At 36.5% G+C, this 24,904-nt stretch overlaps 1 protein-coding gene across 2 annotated transcripts in view; it reads right to left on the bottom strand.

Moving 5' to 3' along the window:
* The window catches only part of LOC118274324 (steroid receptor seven-up, isoforms B/C), a 146,429-nt gene extending 123,643 nt beyond the window's left edge, over positions 1 to 22,786 (bottom strand). The window contains exon 1 of one of the 2 annotated variants that reach the window (XM_050705118.1): positions 22,637 to 22,786. The gene's annotated coding sequence lies outside the window, so the exon portion shown is untranslated. The remainder of the gene's footprint in view (positions 1 to 22,636) is intronic. The other variant, XM_050705126.1, reaches the window with a different exon arrangement.
* Positions 22,787 to 24,904: the final 2,118 nt, after the last annotated feature.

Genomic DNA, 24,904 nt, shown 5'->3' with positions numbered 1-24,904 from the left:
TAAAACTAGATACAGTTCCATATTTGCAAAAAAAAAAATATTAATATTATTACAACAGACGACAAAGGAACAATTTCTATAATTTACTACATTTTATTTTTTCAATAAATCTGTTAAAATCCGCGTCAATTCGACACGGTCTCTGTTACACATAGGGAGACAAAATAATTTGAATTCAGAAACCGTGCAAATAAAAAGCAATAAATCGTAATAAATTTAAAAATGGAACGCAGCCCCATTACAAGTATGGATTTGATGCGTTCCGCTACATTGAGCGCGAGACGCGATGTATGGCGCATGTAACTCGATTTAATGTACACATTTTTGTTACGTATAGGCCTTTTTAGCTTACGTAACTTTTTAAATAAGAAATCTTGTAATACTGAAGCCAGTTAAGGAAAAAAGCAATGGAGTTTTAATCTTTACTGATTTCGATGAAGCATTATTTTATCATTAGAACTTAAGACAGATATTTACTATGTTTATTGAACTCCTTTATCTGTGATTATGGCGCTTGCAACAGTGCCGAAATATCGGAAACTCATAGACATAAACAAATATGGTAAATATCCCGTCTTGAGTTCTAATGATAGTTGTATTTTTCTAATTACTTAGGTAATTTGTAGAATCTGATATTGGGGTTAGAGCTATTGTAATAATTTTACTATTAATTGAAGCCTTTAGAGATAGATTGCTGTAGTTGGGCCATAATCTACAAACGTGCAAACTGCCACGTTAAGCGTATGTGACTATCCCGCACTACTTCTAGAGCTGCGGACTACCTCTTTTTTTTTTTTTTGATGACGGGGGAAACCTTCAAAAGGCGCCTAGCTTTTTGGGGAGAAAGACTAGGGAGTGTGGGATTGGACTACCTAGCGGGTTTACCGGGGCTCTGGCTTGAAAAGCAGGAGTAGGTTTTTAGTCAGTAAGAGTCTGACACTCCCTCTCGCCTCGCCCAAGGCGGGAGAAGTCATTGTATGACTTTCCCGTTTAAAAAAAAATCCCGCATAACTCGCATAAGTGTGAGCGAGAAATCTAATAAACATGACTTATGCCAACTGTCATTAGTTGCCCGTATGTAATGGCCCAACTATACGGTCTAGTCATTATATATTATTATTATTTTGAAACAAAATAAAACAGAGTAAGTCATGAATAAAATAAATTCAATTCAGGCCAATATTATTCTAGAGCTTCCCTTAAAATGTGGTTATAAAACTGACACATTTCGTCTACGCCCCCGTCTTTGCGATTTGATATCACTACACTCTAACAAACTTACATTTTACCTATCATAAAAACAGACATAGTCCTTATTCCAACGGCATACGGTTCATTTTATAGAAGAATATTAAATAAGGAATGCATTTGTAAGTTTGTCGTTGTGTCTGTAAGTATGGAAATAATATGGCGGGAAGACTACGAATTGTCTTGTTAGTAAATCCTGTGTTGCCAGATTTGAGAAACTTTGTCGAATATGTGCTTGGTTTTTTTTCTTTTGTGAGTAAGACATTCTAAATTTGAATGATGTTGAACAATTTCAAAGACAGTGAAAATATACAATCTAAAAACATTTATTTTAAGTAGTACTACATCTAATGCACGATACAATAAGTTCAATATTATAATTTAAAATCAGTGCTAACTTCATCTTGAAAAACTGCATTTTTTTATGTAATACCATTTTTGCAACAGAACAGAATGAAATATTTAACTAAATCTGACTGTATCTTTGACAAAATCAAGGGACTTTCCATTTTTGAAACTGGTAACCCACTAAAAAGGGAAATATGTTCAGAGGCAATGAATTTTAATGGCAGCTTTTAAGACAACATTTATTACGAGAACGTTATGCCATTTCTTTGTAAGAATTCTTTTTTAAATTTCGAACCATTTTATTTTATTCGAATTTTATGGCTACTTGTGTGTGGTTTTATAAAACCATAGACTAGTTTATCATTTAAACAGATTATTATTTGTGTTTTATTTTATTTTAATTATTGAATTTAATGGGTCTTAAATTATTCTTGGTTAGCTTTTAGTTATTAAAAGGTGGATTAATTAATTTTTATTTCAACGATAAGATACCTATTTGAATTAATTTCTTTCTCTTTGCCTTTGACATTTAACTTTAGCTACTGAAATTAAATGTCTTGTACGACTAGAATAGTGAATCTCTTAAAAAGTTACTTTATCTTTAAATAGGGTAGATGACCAATTTTATATTTTAATGGCCATCTTGTAGATTTATATTTTCTAACGAAAACAAATACTTTCGAAGATTATCGTTTTGAAATACAGCAAGACGTCTCTTCTACCTAAGCACATTTGACCTATACGTAGGTATAACGTTTTTTTTTTTAACATTTGATGGGTCGACTTTTCTCCCCACTCCTAAACTTTGATTCGTTTTATTTATTTTATTTTTATTTATTTATTAATTTATATCAGGCAACGAAGGCCCATATCAATACAATAATACTATACTAAAACATAAAATACTATAAATACATAATTCTTATATTAATTATTAAGGTCACACGATGTGACGGTGCGTGGCGTCGTATTACGCTGCTCGGTGTCACGTAGCCTGCCTCGAAAACGTCGGTATATGACACCCTTCGGCCAAAATTCTGCCTTGAGGAACTTCTCGAGATGTTGAGTTGGAACTCGCACCACAAACGACTTGAAGTTGGTGTTTTGACGCGGTTCCAACCTTACGACCCTCAAGGTCCAGTTGGTCTTCACCTTCACATACTCCACGACGTCCTCAGCCTTCGTGGTGTGGTGTAGTCGGGACACATACAGCAGCGTCGTAGGCACAGCTGGACGCAGCAGCATGTTAGGTCCGGTCAGTCCAGTACCGCACTGATTGCGAGAAGTAGGCTTCTTCTCTATATAAGTATTGTTATCTTATATGACGAAATAAAAAGAAATCGTGTCTAAAATGTTTTCATTACCTAACTGACGGACTAAATAGGTTTTTAATTGTCATACCCCGTCATCATCCCTATTGTACGTTTAGCCATTTTTACAAGTTATTAGAAATTTTTAGGGTTCTATTACAGTGCGTGTAAAATCTAGCTGTCCGCTCCTCAGATGGCATACAAGGGTTAGGACGGTTTGTCTATTGCTAACATATAATTATGACATTAGACAATAATGTTTGATGACCAATCTTGAAATATCGTGAATAATAATCGTTCAATTATTGAAACAAAAAACAAGGAGTCCCCCAAAACCACCCCATCAATAAGAAGTACCCTTACAACTGGAAGTGGTCAGTAGAGGGTCCTAGGAAGTGGCACGTGGGCGCGGTGTCGGGTGTCGAACCCGGCACTTCCGTACAAGTGTCTTACTGTTACTTTACTTATGTATAAGTAGTAATAGCGTATTGTGAGTATTTCCTTTGGGAAGTAACATAAATGACGAATCGTGAGACATAGTAAATTAACTAAAAATAACGGTTTACTCATGTAAATATATTGAGAAAAGCTCTACTAGTTTCGAGTCACAGAGGGACTTTTTTTTTTAAAGGGACAAGCCCGCCACAACCTCCCATACCGCTGCAACTCCTGTAAGCCTGGATCTACAGTAGATACAAACATGAAAACACCGGAACACTGAAGTCCGGCGCGTCTCAGGGACATGAATGACTGTCTTGGATCCCGCAACGAAATAAATCAGAAGATGTTATTAGAGGAGAAGAAAAAGAAAACGATAGTTTCCACTTCCCTCGGTGAATTTAATGCAGGAGACAGGATGACTTAAGCCTTAAGGCACAAAAGAGACTGCACAACTGGGAGAAGCCCAGTCGCCAAGCACCACGGAAATTTTACCTAAAACTAAAATACTAAATGGGTCCTATGCGTGAGCTGTCATACTTGCTTCCAATAATAGGTATACAGAGGGACTCTTAATCATGAGTAGCGTGCGCAGTCAGTAGCCTCACTTCATTGGTTACTTCCTCCAAGTCCCTTTAGTCACTTGATGGTAAGCAATCGCCGCCGCCCATTGCCGCCCGAAGCACCAGAGGCGTTACAAGTGCGTTGCCGGCCTTTTGGGGGGTAGGAATTTAATGGTTGTTGGGGAATCGGGGATTGGGAAGATTGGAGTAGATTGGGCCTCCGTTAACCTTACTCACACAACACAAGCGTTCTACAACTACGTCGTACATACAACATATTTCTACCTATGTCGAAAAAATCAGCATACTGTATGTATGACATGTGTGTCGTCTCTCTGCGTAATTTGACGTCACCTTTACCCCCGCGGTATATTTTTCACCATTAGACGTACAAATGTACACAAACACCGCAGCGGAACTCACCCCTAACCTTACTTCCCTCGAATTCTTTTAGTTTATTAATAAACATTAATTTTTGTTCATTTTCTTCATAAATCACTTCAAATTTAAATAGATTCGAAATTCAACTTTCCATCCTTTAAAATAAAGTTGAAAACGCTTTGTGTTTTCTCTAAACTATTCCAATGTCATGGTACAATCTTTATTTCTAACAAAATAGAGTATAAAATTCTTTGCCATATAAGATATCCTTCCTGAATTTGCCGTCAAGTAACTTTGTTCCTTGAGGTAATGAAATTAGAATTCAATTTAGTTTAAATATAGTTCATGTTGTAGACACATCTGTTTTGAAGACGGTGTTGATAAGATAATCAAAACATATTCCGTATCTCTTTGTGATTATGTAACTAATATATCATTTACAGGAAGATTGGATTAATAAAATATATGTATGAAAAGTGTATGTTGACTGACTGCCGTGCAACGTGTAGTGGGTTCGATTCCCGCACGGAGCCACACTTTGTGTGATCGACAAATTATTTACTTGTGTGATAAACAATTTCAGGTCTGGGTGTCATGTGTATGTGAAATTTTATGTTTGTAAACGCACCTACGATACAGGAGAAAATCCAAGTGAGGAACAAAGTTTTATGTAGAAAAAAAAAATCTCCTTCCACTACCAAAAATCTTAAAAGAAACCAACAATTCGGAACTACTGCTTACCCACTCAAGTTTAGCGTGAAGCCTTACAATCGTCGGTTAAAGACGGACAAACGTGGGAGGAGGGGGAGGGTAAGAGGATTGCGTTTGACATGTAATACTATTGCGGTTACTCAGTACTCCAGTGATATATTGGGGTGAGCATAGAGGATCAATGAGTGGGAATTCCAAGATTAAAAAAAAATAAGTTACTGATTTAAGCAGTGGTGCCATAGTGCTGAAAAGAATGTCACTTGACAGTTACAGTATTATAAAATGTCTGCAACATTTTTAAATGTTCTGAGCCGGAGCTGCGGACTAACTAGCGGGTTTACCGGGGCTCCGGCTAGCAAGAGTAGCAACGGGGTGGTCTTTAGTCAGTAAGAGTCTGACACTCCCTCTCGTCTCGCCCATGGCGAAAAAGAGAAGTTATTGAATGATTTCACCCTTAAAAAACATTTTTAAATGCTAGTTGCCATTTCATTTATAAGACAAATATATCAGACATTTGTGCTATAAGTACAGAAACTCAGCTTATTTAAAATCAGAACCAGAAAGTAATCATTTCACTCTACCTTTATAACCATCAAATTAGTAATAATTTTGAAAAAGAACAGTAGACATTCCCTCACTTACATGTAATCATGGTCACCTTACAAAGAAGCCTTCAAGCAAAAGGAACTGTGTCTTAAGACACGAAAGACGGAAACGGAAAATGGTAACTTTTTCTATTGTAGTGATAGTTGCCAACTACTTATAGTGCCCTAGTAATACGGAGCCTAGTTCCTACGGCTTCTTTAATAAGATTCGGCTTCGATTCTGACTTAGTTAGTTCTATAATAGTCTTAAATAGGAATCCTAAATAAAATCTATGTGTGTTTTTGAAATCCTTATTTTGTATAATATGTTTAATTTATATGACGTTGTTAAATTAATCATCAATTTTTTTCTTAAATTCATTAATGAATTATTACCTATTTATTTTTTTATTTTTTTAATAAAAATAAAACTGTTGCCCCACACTAGGATTTGCTCCTGTGTCGTGGATGCGTTTGCAAACATACGATTTCACATATTATACATGACATTCAAACCCGAAGCAACAATTGGTAGATCCTACAATGTGTTGCTCCATGCGGTATTCGAACCAGCTACAAGTTCCATGAAAGAAAGTTACCCAGCCACCGCTCTAACCGTGCAGACAAATTATTTTGTCTAGTCGGAATTCAATAATTCTCTTCTATATCTTATATTAGATATCAAATCACCGAAATACGTTTAACGGCACATGATCAACTGTCAAGCCCGTGCCACAGATTACAAACAAAAAAAAATTCAAAGTCAACCGTCAACGGACATCAATGGCTACTATCATTGTACAAATTCATCAACAATATAATAATGATATTTCAATAAAACCCACAATAGGAACGCAATAATGACCATGTAATATACCAATAAAAAGTTGGTCGCGCGCCAAAATGTGGGTGGACATCGTAAATCTGTCAAAAAATTCAATATGGCTGACCACAGCTGTCAATGAGTATTGAGTTGTCAAATTGCGCGCCATGTTTTATTTTACCACTGAACAAATTTACTTTCATCTTTATAATAAACACAATAAGAGTCATTTTCCAATGTCTTTTAGTTTTCTACGCGAAATAATAAATTGGTAATTTAAGATAAAAGAGACATTGGTCATTATAGGAGATCGTCACGGTGTTTTTTTTTTCAGTGTAACGCGTGTGAAAGTAGTAACATTAGTGAGTGACAATTAATTTTATGGATATTTTTGTACAATTGTCGTGGAATACTAGAGGCATGTGGGTGTTCCGGCACTTTGAAGTCTTGGCGCGGACATACGGATGTATGGGTGTATGGATGTAACTTATATCTGACAATGGGGTGACGATACGACAGAGCTTGTTGTTTTTTTTTTATGTATTTTGAAAATGGAATGTTGATGGGAGTATTCTAATTAGATTTTTTGCATACTTAGTTGGATTTTTGATGTCAGTTTTTGTTTATTATTTTTTTTTGTACAGAATCACATTTCTCATTTCGAATTATATTTGACTCAAAATATAGTCTATTTTTTTTTCTAACCAAAACTTTTTTTGTCATAGACCAAATCATTTAGTTCAATAAAAGCCGTAAAACTTCCAGTTTTAAATATGTATCAGCATTTCTCATTACAAATCAATGATAGATTAAACATTTCTAAGATATACCTTATATGCCCAAGTTACAAGAAACCAACCATTTCTAACTCCCAAAAAAATAACCCCATAAATTAAATAAGACACTTTTTAATCTTATCACGAACAAACCACATACACCATTAAGCATTTAATTTTTGTGACATTTAGTATATTTTTTTTAAATATTGGAAAAACACTTAAAGTGTAACGTTTTATTGGTCATAAAATGTTTATGTGCTAAAAATGCTTTAGTCTACATTTGTGACCATTTAAAATTAAATAGAATTTAATAGAGATGGTGTTTTATTATTTTATAGTTTCTCGTGCTTCTTAATTCTCGTTAATGCATTGAGTGAGGTCATGAAGAGAAACAAAAAATAAAATGTCTTCCAAGAAGGAATAGTGTTGCCTTTTTGGCAGTTAAGTTGCAAGTTGCATCTAATAAGGAACGATATTCATTGTTAGAAATTACACTTATTTTTATAACTTAGCTGTAGGAAGATCTGGTGAGCACCGAAGTGCTATGTAAGTAGAACCTAATCCAAATACCGCCCAATATATGTATATCTAAATACCTTACTATATGACTATATATTGACATTCACCCTTAAATGTCTAAAAAAGTATGAATAAACAAACTTGGAATTTATGCTACCTATGTCTAGAAAAGAACAATGAAAGAATGTTTAATTCATACAAAAAAAAAAACAAATTAAAACACACAGTTTTAAAAAAAGTCAACCACATATTAGAAATTTAAAGTCCAATTCAATTAATCGACTAAAACATTTCAAATAGAGAAAGAACAATGCCCTCGAATTCAAATAAATCGAATTCTATGCAGATTTTGTAATTAGAACACATGCGACCCATTTCGTGGGAACCGGCGAACAGGTGACGTTCGAAAACCAAATGTTTTCGCTGACAGCGTACAAATCACGCGTCAGGAAATTAAAAAAAAGTTTGGACAGCATTCCCATAGACAAGTGGGGGCTAATCAGTAGGGGTGGCGATTGTTATGGGACCCTGTAATTATTATTTATGATTGTCGTTTATTGGTGTATTGGAAATAGAATACTCAATTATGAATGAGAATGAGTGTTGGTCACTTTTTTAAACTGGTCCAATTAGACACATACTTAGTTAATGTTAATAAGATTATTGGTCTTTTTCTGGTTGGGCGAGCATTTTTTCCCATACATTTATGTCACCATTTTTTACGTTAAGTGTTGTTTTTGTTCAACATTTTCTTTATGGTATTAGCCGGTAAACGAACAGACGGATCACCTGATGGTTAGCAATCGCCGCTGCTCATGGACACCTGAAACACCAGAGGCGTTACAAGTGCGTTGCCGGCCTATTGGGGGCTAAGAATTTAAGGGATGTTTGAGCATAGGGGATTGGGAATATTGGGAAGTGGGGTAATTTGGCCTTTGGCAAACTCACTCATACAACGCCAGCGTTGTTTCACGTCGGTTTTCGGTGAGGCCGTGGTATCACTCCGGTCGAGCCGGCCCATTCGTGTCGAAGCATGGCTCTCCCACACTTAATACCAATTACTAAGCTAGTATGTTTTACTCAACCTATAGATACCATGTATGATACAAAATAAAACAAAATCTAATTCCCAGTATGATCTCTTCACCACAACTCACTACATACAAACTTACAAACATATTTTCACAGATATACATATTCGTTTCTATGATTTACTTAGTCGGGAGTGCGGTACAAAAACAGTTATTTCCTGGTTAAGCTATATATTGGTAGAAATGATCCGGCTAACGCTCCCACGGGATCGGATTGCTGTATACAGGGTGTTAATGAAATGAAAAGGAATGAAATGAAATGTATTGAATATTTGTATGGAGATTTGTCTGTCTTTTGAGAAGAATTTGTCGAAAATGCTAATTTTGTTCGTAGTGATTTTTAATATCTATACATATAATAAAATCGTAGAAAAGTGCTGTCTGTACATTGAAAATAAAAATAAAAAAAATAGCAGGGGTTATTGTTATGTCGATGTCGAACCCAAAAATGTAATTAACTTTTTTTTTGTCTGTTTGTCTGTTTGTCTGTTTGTCTGTTTGTCTGTTCGTCTGTGCGCGCTAATCTCAGAAACGGCTGATCCGAGTTGGATGCGGTTTTCACGAATATATTGTGGGATGCTTAAATTTACATTTAGTGTTTGTTTCATGTCAATCGGTTCATAAATAAAAAAGTTATGTCAAATTAAAGAATCACGTCGAACATTCTATGCTTATACCATTAATCTCCGCAACTATTTGACGGATTTGGTTGAAATTTGGTACAGATATAGTTTAGAACCTTAGAAAGGACATAGATATATTTTTATTTCAAAAATCAAAAAATAAAAATAAGAATAAATTATTTATAAATAATTCTATGTCGATCGTTACACGACTTCGGTTCATGTTATTGTTTTAATTTATCGAAAAAAAGTAAATAAATAGTAAAAAGGTATGAAAAAAATAATATCAATATAATAAAACATTTAGTACAAAGAAAATGCTCTAACGGAGTATAGATAATTCTATGTCGATCGTTACACGACTTCGGTTCATGTTATTGTTTTAATTCATCGAAAAAAAAAGTAAGGAAATGGTAAAAAGGTATGAAAAAAATAATATCAATATAATTAAACTTTTAGTACAAAGAAAATGCCCGAACGGAGTATAAATAAATAATCCAAGTTGTCTTTATCCTGGGCTCGCTGTCATTGCAGCGATAAGTCCCCTCTTTGAGGAGTGGCTTGAGAGACGCCACGGCGTCCTCACCTACCGCCTGACGCAGGTGCTTACCGGGCATGGAAGTTTCGGTAGGTTCCTGTTTCTGATTGGGCGGGAGGAAACGCCCGGGTGTCATCACTGCGAGGACCGTCCTGAGGACACAGTGGAACATACGGTGGCGCTGTGCCCTGCATGGGCTGAGCACCGCCGTGTCCTCAGGGATGTAGTCGGCGACGGCGACCTCTCGCGTCCGGCATTGGTACAAGCCATGGTGCGGAGCGAGGGGGACTGGGATGCCGTCTCCTCCTTCTGCGAAGCAGTCATGCTAGCTAAGGAGGAGGCGGGGCGCGTGAGAGAACGAACCTCCTCACGCCCCAGCCGTCGCGAGAGACTGGGCGTCGGGGATCGCGCGACGATCTCCGGCCACCGTAAGTGCGGGCCTGCGGACGGCGAGCAAGGGTAGCTCGCCACCCGACCAGAACCAAACCCGTGCGTGCATCGCGTCGCGTTCCGCGCGCGCTCATAAAGCCATCAGACCACCACAGATGGGGCCCAGTAGGGCTGATGCCTAATCCGGAGCTGCGGACAACCTAGCGGGTTTACCGGGGCTCCGGCTCGAAAAGCAGGAGAAGGAACGGGGTGGTTTTTAGTCAGTAAGAGTCTGACACTTCTCGCATCGCCCAAGGCGAGAAAAGTCTCTTCACCACAACTCAATACATACAAACTTACAAACATATTTTCACAGATATATTCGTATGATTTACTTAGTCAGGAGTGCGGGCTACAAAAACAGTTATTTCCTGGTTAAGCTATATATTGGTAGAAATGATCCGACTAACGCTCCCACGGGATCGAGTTGCTGTATACAGGTGGTTGGATTCTCCTCTAATAATATCTTCTGATTTGTTTCGTTGCGGGATTCAAGACAGTCATTCATGTGCTTGCGACGCGCCGGACTTCAATGTTCCGGTGTTTTCATGGTAGTAATCTACTTTGGATCCTGGCTTACAGGAGTTGTGCCCTTATAAAATAAGGAAGGGTTGGATTTTGCATGGAAATAGAAATTGTGTGACACGATTTAAATCCAATTCATTTTAATCTATTTATGTTTGTGTTCTGAAAAAATTCATTAGGTACTAAAAACTAGATTATTTATTATGATTAAATTATCTTTTTACATACTTGACTCTAACAATAAATTCTAATAAGCAATCAAATTGAAACATTTTCATATAAAAAAAAATCTTATAATATTTTCTAATAAAAAATCCGTTAGAAAATAAAAATCTTATCAGATTTACAATTCATATTTATAATTTTATTGTATGTAGGTACGTCAAATAACAAAAACAAATTCCTAATTCAAACTGAAAATAAAATTCCAAATTCGAAAAATTTCCAAGCAGCCTGTACAACGGCTAGAGATGTGAAAGTATGCGGATTATGCACAGGTGGTTCCGCCCATCGGAATTCCGTACTTTTTGTACGGATTCCCGTTACCGCTCACTTCAGCCGCGCAACGATTTCCGAATTCAAAATAAACTTTCTTTAATTTTGACATTTCGGTAGTACGAGTGTCGCTAATTGCAGTTCGGGAGTATTCGTTCAAGGTATTTTGAACGTTATATTCAATGGTGTAAGGGTGTAAATTGTTTGTGCATGGGGTTTGGGTATTTAAGTTCCTGCCAGATGGTTGCTAATGTCTAATTGAATAGTGTTATTTTTCGAGTATTCATATAAGTCCTTATATTAATAGGAGTTTGTCGTTTTGTGCTAATGTTTGCCTATTTATTTAGACAATACTTACTCTTGTTGTAAAATAAAACGTTGCTCCAAACTAGGATTTCCTTAGAAGTTCACATGCCCGAGACACCCAGACCAGAACCAGAAACGAACAACAATTTGTGGATTACACAAAGAGTTTCTCCGTGCGGGAATTGAACCCGCTACACGTTGTACGGTAGACGGTTGCCCAGCCACCACGCCAAGCGTGCAATTAATTATGAAACATACTAAACTTGAATAATAATATACATACTTTCAAGATACATCTTCCCTAAAAAAATATTAGTCCAAACCTAAAGTCCAAACTCAAAGCGTACAATTTACAGGCATCAAAATCAGAACTTAGCTAAAAATCTTCTAATCAAATCATACCAAAAGTCAACAACAGAAAAAACCAATCAACACTAGCATAAAACAAAACAATCACTTTAATATGTTCTTCTTAAACGTTCTTTCCATTTTTAAATTTCAAACTAAGTCAGCCGTTAACTGTCACCGCGAAGGGTTAAGATAAGAAGGACTTAACTCCCCCGTAACGTTTGTCTAACCCTCAGCTAATCTTGAGATTACACCACTTATACTATCACGCCTGTTAACACTGTGGGGTAGGGCTGAATAGTAAACAGATACTTATTTTAACTTATATCGAAATTAGTTTAAAAATTGTGTGCAAATAAATCGTTTACTCAGATAGTATGATAGGCTAAAAAATCTAGGTATATCTTTTATAAACTAGAAATGTCTTCTGCCAACCTAGAAATTAAGTAATGCTTTGCAATTAAGTTATATATGGATTGAATCTTGAGTTGGTAGGTTTTGTTTCTGATACAAACAAAAAAAACACTTTTTCAAACTCAAATTCTTTATTTGCATGTTAAGGTATTACAGGTCTTAATTTAAATATTATGTACAGCTTAACGGCCTTTTTCAGGCGTTGCAAATTTGAGGGCTAGCACTAACTTATCATAAATTACATTTGCTTAACCTAGGACTTAGCGTTACTTATACTATATTTCATATTTCAACAAATGATATCCAATAATTCTTGTTCCAAAGCATTAACTCATCCTACATTTCACAATATTTACTCAAAATCCTCCTTAAAAAGTTTAACAAACATAATCACATCATACGCCACGCGATTAGCACGCACACACACACACACTCGCACACAAACACACACAATCCGATCGCATTACGAATAATCCTCTCACTATCGAAATGCAAACGAGAGGCGAAAAAAAAAATCGCTCGAGTCCCATCCCTATTCGATCGTTGATGCGATTTTCTGACACTCGACGACTCGACAATCCGAGTCGTAATCGACCACCATTCTACCTTGACCTCCCCTGCCCCCCTCCCAATGCAATTTCGTTAAAGGAAAAAGGTAATTCGATGTTTTCATGGAGGTCATTATAAAGTGGTGGTGCCATAATACGGGTTTTACTCCACTTATCGACACCCCGTTCCGATTTGTTATCCGATCTTTATTTGTGCTTAAAATGTTTGGATTTCATTCCAGTTGTGTGGTGTGATTACTGTTTGGGGAGGCGTTGAGATTATGGGAAGGAGTGAGATCGTGGAACGGTGTGAGCGATGAAGCGGTTTAAAGTATATGTAATTTCTTATTCAATAGGCAAGGAAAAGATGTCGATTGTCAATTAAAGGCTGGCAAATCCTCCACTCTTCAACCGCGTTGATAGTGAATGTGTTAATAGTTATCTTTTGTTTTTTATGGAATAGAGGGCAAACGAGCAGACAGGTCATCTGATGGTAAGCAATCAGCGTCACCCATGGACATGCAACACCAAAGGAGTCACAGATGCGTTGCCAGTCTTTTAAAGAGGAGTACGCTCTTTTCTTGAAAATCTTATATGAGGTATTATAATCTTCTTCTTAAGAAACGACTATGTATGTCTATTTCTAAATTACTTTTAGAGGCGAGAGGCCTCACCCAAGACGGGAGAAAATGCGGGAGTGTCAGACTCTTACTGACTATAAACCACCCTGTGCCCCTACTTCAAGTCGGAGCCCCGGTAACATGAAAGGTTGTTCGCAGCCCCGGATCATGTGACACTTGCAGCAGAACTTATTAGAGCCTTCTAATCAACACCTTTAATTTTGTGTTGAGGAAATACCTCTATTTGTCACTACTAGTAATAAAAGGTCTAATATCATGCTATGTCCATTATAAAGTATGAATGTATGTCCAATTGTCGTTACCATACCAATGCTAGTTATGAAACATACCAATACTCAGCCACAAATTAACATCACAATAAAGAGCTAATACATTTCGTTCAATTAGCAACTATGTTTGCCGGGGTGACTAGCAACACTTTGGAGATCTAAAAATTATTCATCTAGTTTTATTTTTATGGTATAAACCGGTAAACGAGTTGTCGGATCACCTGATGGTAAGCAATCGCTATCGCCCATTGATATCTGAAACACCAGTGGCGTTACAAGTAAGTTGCCGGCCTTTTGGGGGCTAGGAATTTAAGAGTTGTTGGGGAATAGGGGATTGGGAAGATTGGGTACGGAATGTAAGGTTTTTTGCAACGTCACGCCTTTTATCCCTGAAGGGGTAGGCAGTAGGGTAGGTGACACAACTTTCAATACAGTTTTCATATTACCTACATTACGGCACGTAATGCCGCTATACAATGTACACCCACTTTTCACCATTTGTGTTATAAGTCCTATGTAAAAGGGGGTGAGCCTATTGCCATATAATACTGGGCACAGTTCCAGACTCCGTGCTACTACTGAGAAATTTTCGAAAAACCGAAAAAAGCCTAGTAATACTTTGCTCGACCTGGGTTACAAACCCGAAACCTTTTGTCCGGTAGTCGAAGTATTAAATTTTAAAAAGAATAATGCTTTAATTTTGTCTCAAGTCCACACTTTCAATACTCCCGCTAGCTTGTTGGCAGAATATCGACAGGTTGTGTTAGTAATTTAACTCGGGTATCGCGGTTCAATCCCGCTAATTAAGTGCGCCGGCAAATACGTAGCTTGCCAAATATTTATTGTGAAATTGTGTAGGTATTGTGTTTAGTAGCTCATTTATTATGAATGAATATGATGTGGACACATTTTGTTTTGTTATTAGTCGCATTATAGTAAATAGTAATAGAGCTTTAGTTTATTGCCATAGGCTGGACAGGATTCCACTTTGGCTATAGTAGGTTAATTCTATGACATAATTTTCAAAAATTGAGTTACGGGTTTGAGTCTAGTTATGAGTTCAGTTCCCTAACAAGAAAATGTAAATTTTGTTTATTCAAGAAATAGTGACTGCACGGTACACGGAGCTACTCTTTCTGTGATCCACAAATTATTGTTTCGGGTTTGGGTGTCATGTGTATATGAAATTTTATGTTTGTAAACGCTCCCACGACACAGGAGAAAATCCTAGTGTAGGGAAAGGATTTTTAAAAAAGTTTCTAATGTAGTTGTGTCTGGAAATGGTACTCAATTTGACAGATAATCTTCATACTGCTACGACGACTACGGCGTAGCAAGCTCTACGAAGTGTCAAAATCATAATCAGTGGACATTGTTTTATCTATGAAGGTAAGACTTTTTAATTAGTATGTATTTCGTTATGATGTGACGTAGTACGTAAGAAATATAGCAGCAGGAGCCGTCGAGTCAACACCTCCTGAATATACTCCGTGGAGGAGCGAAACATATGTTGAGTAGTTTGACGCATGCCGTGTGTGTTCTTATGTTGCACCTCTGCTGCATGATCATTTGATTGCGGGCAGGAGGGCAGTGCTGCACACTGCATGTTAAAAAAAACATGTATTAAAGTTAATGAAATGAATGAAAACTAAAAATCTATTGTATATTTAGTGTTCACTTTACAGATACATAGAAAACTTTTTGTCGACAATCCTAGACGACCTTTACCTACTCGAAAGAAATATCTAAATTCCACACAGACAACACCACAAGTGGAAAGCCAGTCAACAAAGTAAAAAATTGATAATACCACTATGCCTCGTTCAATATAGTCCAATAAGCTCGCCAGCCCACTAGCTCATTCACATCAAACGAGGCTCATACCCGGATCAAAGGACGGCTCGATGAATAGAGGATGAATGGAGGACGAACCGGATTAAACCGGATCATCCCCTTACCTCAGCCGGTTATAGGAACCGATTGAGCTGATTAAAATATTGCCATTTTATACCTTTTATGACTAGTTTATTAGTTATTCTGTTTGTTTGTGGATTTAAATTTAATATGGTTGTAGTACAGGTATATTTGACTGCGCGGTTGGCGCGGTGGCTGGGAAACCTGCTGCCACGATACGTGTAGCGGGTTCGACTCCCGCACGAAACAACTTTGTGTGAGCCTTGAAATGTTGTAGTACATGTATATTTGACTGCGCGGTTGGTGCGGTGGCTAGGCAACCTGCTGCCACGATACGTGTAGCGGGTTCGACACACGGAGCAACTTTTTGTATAAGGCTGAAATTGTACTTACCTTTGCAACTTCTGCATTCTTTCTATCTCTTTCTTTCGATAGTTTAACGCTAATAAGTTCGAATTCACGAGTAATTTTGTTTCATAGCAATGATTTTTTTCATTCTAATAACCGACTGTATAAAAATGCATTGATTTAGTTCGAAATATAAAATATAGATTTCTAGGGACCTCGAGATAACTTTGAATTACAGAGAGGTTCGAATTATCGAAGCTTTGAATTAACGAGAGTTGACTGTGTACCATAATTTCAAGGTCCAGACCCTTAGAGGCCGGAGCTGTGGACTACCTAGTTGGTTACCGGGCCTCCGGCTCGAAAACCAGGAGTAGAAACGGGGTGGTTATTAGTCAGTAAGAGTCTGACATTCCCTCTCGCCTCACCCAAAGCGGGAGAAGTCATTCGATGATTATCACCCCTCAAAAAAAAAAGACTCTTAGATCACAAAACTCGAAAAACTAACATAAATAAACACTCACGAACCATAAGGCTATGTACACACTATTCATATAAGCCTACACGCAGGTCGAGATCAAAGCGTAGGTCTAATGAGGGCGCGCGTTTGATGTCGGTACACACTGCCTGGCTGTATTGCTGTGTGGCTGTGTGGCTGTTATTATTAGAGGTTTAAACGACTGTGTGTAACTCGCTTTATGTTGATTAAAGTGTCTGTGTTTGTGGTATTTTTTTTTGGAATGTGTAAGTTAAAAGTTTTAGTTTAATTTATGTTGGTGTTAAAGAGTGATAATAAATTCATTCAATTGATGACGAATTTTGAAACGAAATATTGTTGGACTAAATAATAATTACGGGTCACCCAATGGTAAGAGATCAGCGCCGCCCATGTATACTAGAAATCCTTACAATGTTTTTAGTCATTATAATTTTTGTAGTAAGTTACAAAACTTAAATTATAATTGGTAGTTACTTAAATTATAATTATAGGTTCAAATTTGCCTACATTATCAGAGAAAAATGACCTCAAACATTATCTTAACTAGAAACTTACTTCAAAATAAACAATAACTTCAAAAGCAACCTTCTCAATTACATACAAATCCAAAACAAATCCTTACTTCAAACCAAACAACCTCCAAACGCCAAGGTAAATAAAATGGCGAAATTTTTAGTTTTTCGCGACGAATGGCAGGAGTCTCCGTCTTGTGGCTGAAAATCAATAGAACAGGGACCCCGCCCGCCCGCGCCCCCGCGCGGTCAAATTAGGTACCTTGACATTGCAGACCCAAATATCTTAGTGTCCTTAAGCCTTTGTACCTACCTGTATATATGAACATTTATTTTGATTGAGCACCTAGCTTCACTGATAGAGAGACTGACAGACTATTATTTATTTCTTTATTTGTTGACATTTCAAAAGTAGTTATTTATGGTTTAATTGGAATAAATGATTTGACTTTGACTTGATTTTGAAAATATAAATTTTTTGACAAACTTAGATTAGACTTTAGATATAAGTCCAGGTTTCCTCACAATGTTTTATCTTCATCGTTTGTCAGTGGTGTCTAAATCATCATAGAAAGTACATGTATAACTCGGATAGTTACTTTGGTACTTGCCGTTGGTAGGTTTCGAACTCGCACTCTCATGCATTAGAAGCGGGCGTCTTAAACCTCCGGGCCACCACGACACTCACTTTTTGAACGCGAAATGAAAAATGTAATATTAAAGTAGCTATTACAATTTCACGGCAATGTCTGCTAGAGGTCGCTGACAGTATTATTTTAATCTTTGTACCTATATACCAGGAAAATGCACAATCGTATGGAAATAAGCAATAATATGTAAATACATTTATTTTGTAAGTTACACCGTGAAGTGATTGGGTTAAGGTCTAATTTGCCGTAGCAACAAACTACTTAGATCAGCTTCGTCAGGTCTTTGAACCACAAGCTTAATGAGTAGGTACGAATTGATGAAAGAAATTTTATTTTTATTGTGATTCAGTGAATAATCTTACTAATATTATAAATGCGAAAGTTTGTGAGTTTATAATTAAGTAAAACTTTAATAAAAAAAGAGCTTACACCTTTTCAAAAGGCCGGCAACGCAACTGTAACTCCTCTGGTGTTGTGGGTGTCCATGGGCGGCGCTGATCGCTTACCATCAGGTGATCTGTCTGCTAGTTTGCCTCCTAATCCTCCTATTCCATAAAATAAATGTATTTGTGTGTAATTTTACGTTAAAACGGCTGAAGGGATCGGGATGAAATTTGGAACAGGGGTAGATTATGGTCTGGAATAACTCATAGGATACGAAATTTTTCGACTTCGATTTCAATCATCGTTTTAAATTCTGAACCCGGGCACGAACAAATTTCAGCAATGACAGTAAATAGGTATCTATCAGCAATGACACTATCTACTGTAGATCCTGGCTTACAAGAGTTGCAGCGGTTTTGGGAGGTTGTGGCGGGCTTGTCCCAAAAATAAAACAGTACTATCGAATTTGTGTACCTCTACCTACCTCCTTCGTGGATTTATATAAGCGTGTCACCATGAATTAACACATAATATTATGTTATCTAATACTATAAAAACTCACACTACATAACATTACACTCCACTACATAGGTTTGTAACAATAACTCATAAACATTCCACCTATGTACCTCTGTAACTCCTGAAATAAACGGTTTTCATAAATAATTACGGTGAGGCGTGATCCTGCCAATGACGCGGGGTCGTGACCCGCGCCCTGTCGCCATTGGCTGACCTGAGACTCACACATCTACAACTTTGTATAGGCTTCTTAGCTGTGTTATTACGATTTCAGTTGTGGGTAGGCAAACTTGAAGGTTTTTTACATAATTTGGTCGAATTCGTAACATATTTTCGACCTTTTCGAGTTTTAAACTGTTTAGTGTCTTTTAAATAAGTAATGTTACATTTTCATGGTAAGTTTTGAAGACAGATTGGTTTCTGTTTTATTTTATGTCTATTATGAGATACTTCTTTTAATTGTTTGATCTTAAATTATATTTGCAATGTCTGAATAAGTTGGCTTGACTGATGGACAATTTCACGTAATTACGATACAAGATATTGTAGTTAAATAAACTAAAAGTTGCTCAATTCCTTAGCAACTGCTAATATGTGCTTTTAATACCAAACTCTTGTCCAAATGTGTGTTTCTGTTTTGAGGGGGAAAAATCATCCAATGCCTTCTCCCACCTCGAGCGAGGTGAAAGGGAGTGTCAGACTAAAAACTCCGTGCCTACTCCTGCTGTTCGAGTCGGGAGTCCCAGTAACCCGCTAAGCAGTCCGCAGCTTCGTGATAATGTGTGTAAGTAACCACCGTACTCAGAGTCATTTGACGGTTACTTAACCCAGTCCTCAGCACTTGTTTTCGATATAAAATCGTTACTAAGGAATAGTTTAAGTAATCATTAAATGTCTTTGAGTACGGTTGTTAAATAAACACCGCACACCCTAAAAATATGACCATTAATCTATACTTAACTACTACTTATATATCTTTACTTAATATATCACCAAAAAAGTACACCTAACTATCATAACCACTATTTATTTCGATACTTGGAAATATCTTTCGATAAAGGATCAGTCCTCAAGGGACACTTTCCCTTATAATATCATTTTCGGGGGTTGTTTCAACACCATATTTATTTTTTATCTGTGGTGCTTGTTGACGTACGCCCGCCATATAATCTGTGGTTAGTTTATGGATGTGATTCGGTATTTTTTATGGGAAATTGTGGAGAAATATCTTGGAAAAAGAAAGTGAAGATTTCTCATATGTGTTAGTTTATTCAGCTCTCAAGAAAAGTGTTTTATTTTTCATAGTTTCATTCTTCTTCATTCTTAAACTTGCAGGAATTAAAAAACTTAAAGTACTTTTTTTCAAGAGGGGGAAATCATGCAATGACTTCTCTCGCCTTGGACGAGAAGAAAGGGAGTGTCAGACTCTTACTGACTAAAAATAACCCCGTTCCTACTCCTACTCTTTAAGCCGGAGCCCCGGTAACCCGCTAGATAAGTAGTCCGCAGCTTCGGGTCATTACAGTGAACTTAGAAAATACTTTCATTAAGTTACTAAGTAGCAAAATGGTAATTCTTACACTTCTATATATGTAAGTTTTTACTATGTACCTATCTACCAACATATATTATTATGTACCTAAGTAAGTAAATATACCACAATAATTTAATATAAACGGTATGATCTCAGCGCGCTATCGCGGCCGATAGCCGGAGCATAAACAACGGGCCGTTTACAACATATATAAACCGTTATCTTTATATACTGACATGTCTTGTGCTTATCGCAACCTTCTATATGTCCCCTGGCGTTACTCGCTTTATTATAATGTTTTTCTGTGAGTTTTTTGAGGGGAACGTGTGAGAGTAGCTTGGATATATTGTAATGAAATTCTAAAGTGTGAGAGAAACTTGTTTTTTTTAAATGAAATTCTGTAAGTTACTCGTTGAATGTCTAAATAATACTTGAGTGGCATTATGTTAGGCCTACGTCTAACATAATTTGACTCAGGTATTATCTCAAGTATGCAAAGTAATATATTTTTTTAAACCGGGGAAAATCATCCAATGATTTCTCCCGCCTTGGGCGAGGCGAGAGGGAGTGTCAGACTCTTACTAACTAAATAAATAAATAAAAACCATTCCGTTCCTACTCCGGAACCCCGGTAAGCCAGCTAGGTTGTCCGCAGCTCCGGATCAGGCATCGGCCCTACTGAGCCTCATACAAAATAATACCTAATGTATCTGTTTGATTCAAGTTTATTCTCTAGAATAGAGATAGTTAAGATATAAACAACACATGTTCATAATACCAAGGTCGAAATGAACCTGTAACAAAGTATACTCCTACCGATGCATATCAAACATTAAGTAATTCAACTAAAAATCACGGTTTACTCACGCAAATTAATTGAGAAAAGCTCTACTAGTTTCGAGTCACAGAGGGACTCATCATGAGCAGCGTGAGCAGACACGCTGTAACTGTCTCACGATAGTCATTATAAAAATAAATGAAATAATTCATAAGAAACACATTATTTATCATAAACAATTAAAGGAAATACGTATTTAAATACATAAAAAAACCTAAATAAAGTGTCCCAATTAAAACTGAAGTAAACGATGTTGTAACTCGGTGTGATAAACTTTGACTGCGTCCAATGTGCCTACTCGACTACTGATAGTACAAGGCGTGCTATACGCATGGACTTTACATAAATACATAAGCAAAATATATAACTGTTTAATTTAAATAGATGTTTAATTATTTCTCCACTACTTTTTTCTTTTTCTTCTTCTCTAATAATAATAACATACATAACTTCACGCCTGCCTCCCATGGGGTAGGCAGAGACAATGGAACGCCAATTGCTACGAATCTTACAAACCTCTTTCGCTACTTCAACAGTCTACTCATGCATGCTCGTCGGTTAAGGGTACTTTTAATTTGGCCCTTCTTTAATATATCACCAATCTGGTCTCTATTTTGTTATATCTTCTGATTTATTTCGTTGCGGGATTTAAGACTTTCATTCATGTCCCTGCGACGCGTCGGACTTCAGTGTTCTGGTGTTTTCAAGATTGTAGATCCTGGCTTATAAAAGTTGCAGCGGGCTTGTCTCAATGAAAAGACTTCTCCATTACTTTTATATTCAGAGTTTTAGTTATATAAATTTAGATAGTTTTAGTTAAATCTGTTTCTGTGCCAAACTTTATCGTAAGTATTTCTGTTCAGTAGTTTAGACGTTTAAAGACAATGACAAAAACGTTATTAAATTAAGTTACCTACGTAGATATTTTTTACATTACATAGATTAAGTTACATGATACATAGATACATAACATGATACATAGATACTTATTATAGGTTACATAGAAATGTCTTGTTTTCTTTTTTAACTTCAAGTTTTATAGACGAGGTCCAGTGCTTGTTTATGTAATGTTTGTAATCCTATTGCATTTCATTGGGTGAAGTCTGTGTTCGGTAGTGGACGTCTTGTGGCTGAAATGATGATGCCGATGGTGTAACAAGACGAAGAGATTCAACCAGACCCGGATAAGACAACAATGTAGTCAAGTTGTAGTTTTAAAACTGATAAATACAATGTTAACTTGCTTGAAAGAAATTAAAGAATGAAGGTTTGTTGTAGATAACGTTGAACTGTGTGTTTTGGCTCTTATTGAACAAGGACGTTTAAGCTGAGGGCACCCTACGTTTACCAGCTAGGTTTTTATTTTATTTTTTTGAGGGAACTAAATTATCCATCGACTTCACTTCCCTTGGGCGAGACAAGAGTTCTACTCTCGCTTTGATTTACGTAGTCCGCAGCAATCTGAGAGGTCTTAGGCATGAGTTTAGGTAGATATTACACTAGTACTTACGTGTTTACGTCACATTCCTTTAAAACACTGCAATCCTGTTTTTAATTCACATCACTAATACTAATACATCTTCACGTCACTCCACATCTATCTATCTTACACTCCCGTAGCATTATGCTCACCATTGTTATTTACACCAAACACTCACTAGATGTCACTACTAACACGAACGTTTATTTTCAAAAATTTTCACTTAAATTATCACTGTTTTCTTTTAAAAATCGCTTCGAAAATGTACTAGGTAAATTTACAAACATCATTTTATACGAAACTTTGATCTAATCCCTTCTAAAAAAGTGAGAAACGTAAACAAATTTTTGTCAAAACAGGTTAATTCTAAACTGTACACACAAAATCAACCCTCGAACGACTACCAATGCCGTCTGTTAAAAGTTAACTGTGTTTACGAAACGGTATAAAGATGCTTTATACTTTATAGGTAACCTTAAGCTTGGCCCTATGTTGGCCTAGGGTTAAACGATACACTTTTGCATCGGGGTACATTATCGTGGCCCAGGTCACGAGCCAGCATTGTTTTGTGATAAATTCCGCCTTTTTATAACATTATCTCTTGTTTTATTTATATACTTGGCTTGTTTCAACTGTCTTGTGGGTTGAGGAGAAGGTCTGTTGTGTGGGTAAGGAGTAGAGAGGAGATTCTTTGTTTTGGTTTCGATTCCTAAGTCATGATTAGGTGTTCTACCACTCATCGTATTGTCATGTTAAAATAATCACAGAGATATAGGATTTAAAAGAATTTGGATAGGAAATCCTGAACAATCATGCATTGATAAAAGAGTTATATTGTGATAAATTTAAGAGTTTCTCTTATATATAATAGTATAGTTTTCCACGGACTCGAATCCGTGATCTTGTCATACATTAGTTTTTTTTTGAGGGGGGAAAGTCATGCAATGACTTCTCCTGCCTTGGGCTAGGCAAGAGGGAGTGTCGGACTCTTACTGATTAAAAACCACCCCGTTCCTACTCCTGCTTTTCGAGCCGGAGCCCCGGTAAAGGTAGTCCGCAGCTCTGCAGTCATACATTAGTTGCATTTTAAAGGGGTTTGAGTAACTTTGTATGGACTTGTGGCGTCATTTTTTTTTTCAGCGGCCACCAATCATTTTCATGTTACTTTGTTCTGCTGTGTTCATTACACATATATGTTCAATTATTTTTATCCTAAGTTATAACAAAGCTGAGATATTTGAGTTTGAAGAATTTAAAAATGTAGTCTCTATAGATACTTCAATTACCGTCCTTTGAAAATAAATCTTAGTTATTGTATATTATTAGAAGATTGATATTAGTTATTGGCTTTACTGTTTCTCGACCTCTCGTCTATCAATGTGACGTTAGTATTGGGCCCTAGGAAATAATAAAAACACAGTATTATACCTTATTGCATTTATTACATGATTTTTTTTACATATTAACTTTCTTAGTCCGTTTCGTTCTCAATGTTATGTCGAATAATGGTATCTAAAAATTGTGCCGGCGGAGTCAGATTATTTTGATATCTGCCCCATCCCATGTACCATATAATGGACATTATATGCAAGGTCCGTTTTCCGATTATACACGAGCAATAGTGGCCCAATATTGCATCTAGCCCTTGTGCATCTTGCCCTTCCAGTGTTTCTACCAGAAAGTCGACCCATGAAATGTGTGACCAAAAATGTACTAAAAACCCGTTCCTACTCCTGCTTTTCGAGCGGGAGCCCCGTTAACCCGCTAGGTAGTCCGCAGCTCTGGAATTATACATTAGTTACACTTTAAATTGCAATTTAAAAGGTAGCTTGTAGTAACATACCTAGTGATACCTATAGATACCTATGTGGTACATTGTGATGTACCTATCAATTCAATCAATAGTAAATATTATGTACTAATAAATAATGAGCTCATTAAGGAAGTTATAAAAGTAACTAGGTAGATAACTAGATGTCTAGAATGTAGGTAGGTGACCTAAGTATGCCGTGTAAAGCATTAATTAATGTCCCTCTTATCTAGGGAATGTCAACGACTTGTAAGATCAATAAATACAGTGTGTTTGGTCATGTACTAGCGATATTCTAAGGATTGATAGAACAACTATTCTAATACACAAATACACTACATATTTAAGTCCAAACTACTTACAATAATTTGTTTATTTTCATATTTTAAAAAAAATATTTTCAATGAATTTTAATTATTTTTTCAAATTATGAACGTAACAACTCCCTGATCAAAATTTTATACGATAGACTAGAGTTTTGCGCTTCG

This window comes from Spodoptera frugiperda, chromosome 3 (assembly GCF_023101765.2).
Source record: "Spodoptera frugiperda isolate SF20-4 chromosome 3, AGI-APGP_CSIRO_Sfru_2.0, whole genome shotgun sequence".
Taxonomy (NCBI): domain Eukaryota; kingdom Metazoa; phylum Arthropoda; class Insecta; order Lepidoptera; family Noctuidae; genus Spodoptera; species Spodoptera frugiperda.
This window is presented reverse-complemented; position numbering and strand designations above follow the sequence as displayed.